Source organism: Hypanus sabinus, unplaced genomic scaffold, assembly GCF_030144855.1.
Source record: "Hypanus sabinus isolate sHypSab1 unplaced genomic scaffold, sHypSab1.hap1 scaffold_236, whole genome shotgun sequence".
NCBI classification, from domain to species: Eukaryota; Metazoa; Chordata; class Chondrichthyes; order Myliobatiformes; family Dasyatidae; genus Hypanus; species Hypanus sabinus.
In genome coordinates this window covers 532,236-539,572 of record NW_026780476.1, presented here as the reverse complement: position 1 = coordinate 539,572, position 7,337 = coordinate 532,236, and the positions used below count along the sequence as shown (strand labels likewise).

Below are 7,337 nucleotides of genomic sequence, written 5' to 3'. Positions count from 1 at the left end.
AACTCTCTGGGAGAAGAGGTTTTTCCTTAACTCTGTCCTATATGTCCTATCCCCTAATCCAGAGCAGCCGACGTCTTACCGATATCTGTCTCCACAGCATCTCCACGGACCCTTCAACAGTCTGATTCTCATCAACCCCCCCCCCCCACCCCGTAACTCCAGTTTAGACCCTACCGAGCAGCAACAATAAACCTTCCCGCAAGGACATTGATGCCTCTGCAGTTCAGGAGCAAACCGTCCCTCCGGTCCCGCTCGCAACTTCCCTGGAAGAGAGACCAGTGATCATAATTGGCATGTCCTCCATCTTACGCTAACTCCTTAACCACGTATTAAGTACGAAATCATGCTGGCTCTGACCTCAACAGCACATGGCACGAATAGCTTATTTTCACCAGCTCGACGGGACAATTAAACTGTAGCCAAGTGCAATTCCGTTTTATTCAGCTTCGATGTGTAATGTACATTCTTGATGCAGGAAAAATTAGCATTGGGTAACCTCTGGATGGGGAATATATTTCTCACAGACCCCTTGGGTAACGGCAGTAAACTGGAATCTGAATTGATATCGAAACACACAGGGATAACAGCGAGGACTTACGACGACATTAAGTTGGCGGCATCCAAATATTATGTACACTTTGTAGATGAAAGCAAGGGCATTTTAATTGTATTTACAGGGACAGTGGCTGGGGTTGCTGTGGTGGCCAATGATTCCACTCCCCTGGAAAACCTCGATACCATCGCACTGAGTTGTGACGCGTCGGGCACTGTTCAGACACGGACATGGTTCAAGGACAACCAACACATCCGGGAAAACGGCAGAATATTTACATCTCCCGACAAGGCGAAACTGACTATAATCAGAGTGAACAGAAACGACGCAGGGACGTACAAGTGCATCGCCAGCAACTCATTCAGCAGTGGCGCTGGAGAGATCTACGTGCAAGTTTACTGTAAGTACACAGTCAGTCAACCGCGTTAATTTGTATCGGATGTGACATTTATTAACATATATTTTCATTGTATAGATGAACAGAGAAGGTCAGAACATCAGATTCACCAGGATAATACTCTAATCAATATTTATTTATTTATTTGGTTATTTATTTTTTTATATTTTACAGATGGACCAGAGAAGGTCAGAATTGTACCGGATCGTCCAGTTGTGTCGAATATTGTGTCAAACCTGACATTAACTTGCTTTGCTCTGTCAGTCCCCTGGGGTATATATGCATGGTACAATGGGAACAATCTCCTGCAGACAGGGCAGGAACTCTCCCTTGTGTCAGTGACAATGGGAACAATCTCCTGCAGACAGGGCAGGAACTCACCCTTGTGTCAGTAAGCTCGGTTAACGCTGGGAGTTATACATGTCGGGTTACTAACGACGTAACCAATAGGAACAGTTATCTCACTGTCCATGTCACCGCACAAGGTGAGTGAATGAATCTCTCATTCGTCCGTGTAAACCCGATGATCAAAGATCCAAACCATTTCCCTCTCACGCTCTCCTCACGCCTTACCTTCATTCCTCCTTCTAAATAGCCTACCAGAATAAAGTAATAATTGATATTAATTGATGCAAAGTCGAGGCCAGGGACCACAACGTTGCGGAGCTTGGATCAACAATCGTTTCTAAAAAAAAGAGATATGTTCCTGCAATGTAAAATTTCTGCTTCCTGTGTTAGCAACAAAAGCAGATGACAATATTACCCTCACCACTGGCGCGATCGTGGGCATTGCACTTGGTTTACTTGGCATGGGCCTGATCGGCGGAGTCAGCGGATGGTTGATCGCGAGGAAAACTGGCAGGTAAACACATTTTTCTTGGAATGTCTTTTCTACCTTTAACTATTGTTAGAGAATTTCGGAAAGATCGACTTTAGCTGGGATCAGGGGCCATCTGTGGACGGAATCGGCATTCCGCCTTCACGGCGAAGTTGTTTGTCTGAATTGGTTCGCCTTCATCAATATTTGTGTGAACATCATCAGATGTCAAAAAAGACAAGGCAATTTACCTCCACTTAACCCATTATGGTCACTGTCGTTGGGATCGAGAAGGACTGGAATAGGGCATCCGATATCCGGAACAGTATCAAGCAATAACAAATGGAATTGTCAGTGCAGGAAAGTAACCTCCTGACGAATTCATGTCTCGACCTTTGTTTCCGTTTGTTCAGGGTCAAGAATTCACCGCCACCCCAATATGAGACGAGCAGCAATTTCGGAAGAAATAGTGAGTGAACTCCGTTTCAACGGTTCTATTACTGAGCCCTTGGAAATATAATCATTTGATTGAAATATGTGAGTTCATGGTGCACAAAAGCTGGAAGTTTTTAACCTCGCGAATGGCCACGAATTATGCGACCTTTGCCGCTGAATTTTCCATTTAAATAAGGTGATATTTTCTGCTCAAGATTACATTATCAGCGGAGGAATGGAATACAACTTAATTTCTCTTCATATTGATGAATATCGGCCCTGACTTCCTGGTTCTAGCGATTGGTGGTATGGAAGCTCATGCTGTTAATGGAGCTTTGTTTCTGGTCGGATTGACGTCGGCTGTGTTCAACAACGGCTCCTGATGCTCTTCGCCGCTGTGACATATCTGTTTATCCCCCACAGGCACCTTGGATACAAACGCCGTGAACGCATCCCCAAGCTATGTGAATTTCCCGAGGAATGAACAGGTAAGGATGGTCATGAATTCAGCCATTGGTTTGCAAAGGGAAGGTGAGAACATAAGTAATGTGACCGGTAGAGCCCATTGGGCCATTCTGCTCTCATTGGGCATTTAATAAGGTCCTGGATGATCGATCCCAGATCTCATGTTCAGTTAATTGATCAACAGCACATCATATTCCGCAAAGTAGACACAGATCTGATGAGCTTATCCCACAGGTACTTTTGTTCAGTTCCCTCTTCTTCTGTTGTCCACTCTGGCCTCTTATCTGTTCTCCTCATCTGCCCATCAACTCCCGCTGGTGCCCCTCCTTCCCATTCTCCTGTGGCACACTCGCCTCTGCAATCTGATTACTTTTTCTTCAGCCTTTCGCATTCCGACTCATCAGGCCTCACCTATCAGCTCCCAGCCTGTCCTCCTCCACCTCCCCACCATTTTGTTCAGGCGTCTTCCTGCCCCCTTCCCAGCCCAGTAGAAGGGTTCGGCACAAAATGTAAACGGATCTGTAAATTCTATTAATACAGCCTGACTCACTGAATTCCTCCGGCATTTTGTGCGTGTTACTCTGGGCTTCCAGCACCTGCGGAATTTTCCACACAATACGTATTTCCTGTACAATGCTAAATCATACCTACTCTTTCACGAAAGAGTCGTTTATCATGTCAGATCAATGTGAGTAACGGCGGAGACTCCACAATCACACACAGAGTGAAGCCAGCGTCAGGTTTGTACATTTCTGTCTGTGATCAACAGTGATCTCTGTGAGCGTTTAACAGAAACAGCAGCTTTCGGTAAACAGCCTGAGGCCACGGGTCCACATCCCCAATCGGCCACGTACACGTTCTCATTCAGATTTATCTCTCAAGGTGAATGGATCTGAATTCGCCTGGTGAACGTTCTGATCCAGGCAAATTTCTCAGCAGGAATGGTTCTGAAGGCGAATTCCTCCTCAAGTAAAATTCATCATGCTCCTGTGTGACTGAATATTGACGAATGATTGAGTGACATTCGGAAGCATTCCTGATGTCAGAGACATTATATGCTTTGCACTCACACTGACTCAGAAACACGCGGTGCATCGAACGGGTAACGATGCCAATCAGATACAAGCAGCAACGAATGTGTACATTGATACCCTCGGGGCATATATGTGCAGAGTCAGAAAACAATTATTGTTCACTTGTTTAAAGGCACGATAAAAAAATCGCCTTTTTCTCTTCGCAGAGCGCAAATAACAATGTACAGGGTGAATTCCACACTTATATGGTAAGAGGAATATTTGCGTCAATCTCTTTTTTGAAGTAACTGTTTCCACTTCATTGAGTAAGAAACAGACCCTGAAATGAGACATCCGATAGTCTGCACTGTCGAGCACAGCAGTAATATGTCAGTGTCAGGACCCGGAAGTGATGGCAGTCACTATAATAAGGGGAAGATTGATGGGAAGCTGAAAGGGAAAAAGGTAGATCAGTCACCGGGACTAAATGGACGAGATGATCTACACCTCAGGATTCCGAAATGGGCCGCTGAAGATGTAGTGGATGAATTAGCACTGATATTCAAAGTTTCACGTTGTCGTTGAACTGATCTTGGGGACTGGGAAGTTGCAAATATCAGTCTGCTCTTCATGAAGAAAGGGGCTCAAATGACAGGGTGGCTTCAGATTACACGATGAACGAAGAGGTTTCCGGACACTGGGAGGCAGGAGACAAAGCGGGTCGCAGGCAGCCATGTTTGCCCCTGGGAAAATCTTGCCTGGCAATGCTGTTGGAATTCTTGGAGGAAATAACATGCGCAAGCGACAACAAAGAGTCCGAGGGTGCTGTGCGCCTGGACTTCTAGAAGGCCTTTCACAAGTTACCGCACATCGGGCCACTGAATGTCAGAGCGCGTGGTGTTACATGGCGGAAAACAGAGGTTTCGCCGAGTGGGAGGAAGGAAAGAGGCGGACTGAATGGGAGATGTTTCCAATGGGCTGCCGTTGACCAGTGCTGTTCTGTGGGAGTCGGCGCTCGGCCGCCGCTTTCCACGTTTGCAGCCAATAATCTTGACAACGAAGTGGCCAGGACTGGGGACGATACAAAGGTAGTTGTCGGCAGTGTTCAGGACTCAGGAAGCATCGAGTCAGAACAATGAGGGCGACAGACAAACAAAGACAAATAAAATCTAGTATATGGAGGAATTTGTTCGTGCACTTTGACAGGAAGTGTGAAGCGGCAGCCTATTTTACAAAAGAGATCGAATTTATAAATCGGACGTGTAAATCGACTTTGGTGTTGTAGTGCAGGATCCCTGAATGTCTATCTTTTATGTTGAATTAGTGGGAAGGAAGGAAGGAAATTGCAATGTTATGATTGATTTTGACAGGTACGGAGCACAAAAATGAAACGATGGGATTCGCAGGATTTTAAAGTCATTTTAAATGCATAACTGGCATAGCGTACATGGAAAGAGGGGAAACATAGAGATTAAAGAGGAAGAATTGCTTGCTTCCTTACAGCGAATAAAGAAGGATAAATCCTCCGGGCCTGACGTGTTACTTGAGGGAGACTAGTGTAGAAATTACAGGGGCCCTGGCAGAATTATTTAAAATATCCTTAGCCTCGGTCGCGTATCGCAGGAGTGGAGGGTAGCTCATGTTGTTCCCTTGTACAAAAAAGGCTCCAAAAGTAAACCAGGTAATTGCAGGCTGGTGAACCTGACATCAGTAGCAGGTAAATTATTGGAAGGTGTTCTGAGATATCGGATATACAAGGATTTGGACTGCCAAGGGCTGATTAAGGATAGTCAGCATGGCTTTGCGCGTTGTAGATCGAGTTTAACGAATCCCGTAGAGTTTTTAGAGGAGGTTACCAAGAAAGTAGATGACGAAAAACCTGTGGATGTCGTCTACATGGACTCTAGTAAGGCATTTGACAAAGTTCCCCATGGGAGGTTAGTTCAGAAGGTTCAGATACTAGGCATCCATGGAGCGGTTGTAAACTGGATTTGAAATTGGCTGTGTGTGAGAAGACAGAGAGTGGTAGTGGATGATTGCTTCTCAGACTGGAGGCCTGTGACTAGTGGTGTGTCTCAGGGATTTGTGCTGGGACCATTGTTGTTTGTTGTTTATATCAATTATCTAGATGATAGTGTGATAAAATGGATCAGCAAGTTTGCTGGTGACACTAAGACTGGAGGGGTTGGGAACAGCGAGGAAGGCTTTCAAAGCTTGCAGAGGGATCTGCACCAACTGGAAAAATGGGCCAGAAAATGGCAGATGGAATTTAATGTAGACATGTGTGAGGAGTTGCATTTTGGAAGGAAAAATCAAGGTAGTTACACAGTAAACGGTAGGGCGCTGAAGAGAGCGGAGGAACAAAGGGATCTGGGAATAATTCAATGAAAGTGGCGTCACAGGTGGACAGGGTTGTAAAGAAGGCTTTTGGCATCCTGGCATTCATAAATCAAAGTATTGAGTATAGGAGTTGGAATGCTATACGGATGTTGGATAAGACATTGGTGAAGCCAAATTTGGAATATTGTGCGGAGTTCTGGTCACACAACTACAGGAAGGATATCAGTAAGATTCAAAGAGTGCAGAGATTTACCAGGATGTTGCTGGGTCTTCAGGAGATGAGTTACAGGGAAAGATTGAACCGGTTAGGACTTCATTCCTTGGAGCATAGAAGAATGAGGGGAGATTTGATAGTTTACAAAATTATGAGGGGTATAGGCAGAGTAAATCTGAATAAGCTCTTTCCCCTTAGATTAGGGCAGATAAATACGAAAGGACATGGCTTCAGGATGGAAGGGGAAAGGCTTTTAGGGGAACATTAGGGGGAACATCTTCACCCAGAGAGTGGTGGGTGTGTGGAACGAGCTGCCATCGGACGTGGTAAATGCGGGCTCACTCAAGTTTTAAGAATAAACGGACAGGTACATGGATTGGAGAGATCTGGAGGTTTAAGGACTGAGTGCAGGTCACTGGGACTAGCGGAATAAAGTTTCGGCACAGACTGGAAGGGCCGAATGACCTGTTTTCCGTGTTCTATGGTTCTTGACAGAACCCATTCCGAGAATTTTAAGAAGTTTTGAAGCCCTCATCTAAGAAAGGACGGGATGTCTTGGAGACGGTCGAGAGGAAATAAACGAGATGGGTCTCAGGAGTGAGAGCGTAAAGGGATGAAGAGCGTTTAATGACTCTGTCCTCTACCCGCTGTCGTTTGGGAGAGAGCCTTCCTTGACACATCCCTGTACAGAGTGGCGTGGAGAAAATATCTCTCATCTTAGGAGTGGCTCAGACCAAAGAGCACAGCTTGAGAGGAGAGTGAACTCCCTTTGGAACGGAGAGATAAGGAGGCATATCATTAGTCAGAGCGTGGCCTATCTGTGCTATTTATTGTGGAGGCCAAAGTCCTGAGTTATGAAGCGCCGAATGTTCTACAGTGAAGGCGGGTGAATGGGGATGAGGCTGAAAGTAAATCAGGTATGATGGAATGGCGGAGCGGGCTCCATGTCGGGATTGCCTAAATCTTCTCCTGACTCTTATGCACGTCTGGTTCCTCCTGCAATATCTAATAACCGTGTGTCTCAGTAAATCCTCTTTCCATCATGGCCCGGCTGTTCCGCGGTTTAATTCAGGGCCAGTTTGTTAAATACGGGCAGGTCCTTT

General features: G+C 45.6%; 1 long non-coding RNA gene across 1 annotated transcript; it reads left to right on the top strand.

Annotated features, from left to right (window-relative positions):
* The first annotated feature begins 2,177 nt into the window (after positions 1–2,177).
* On the top strand, positions 2,178–3,949 carry LOC132387924 (uncharacterized). The gene is made up of 3 exons (XR_009510093.1): positions 2,178–2,236; positions 2,626–2,690; positions 3,908–3,949. It is a non-coding gene; the product is annotated as an uncharacterized LOC132387924 (long non-coding RNA).
* Positions 3,950–7,337: the final 3,388 nt, after the last annotated feature.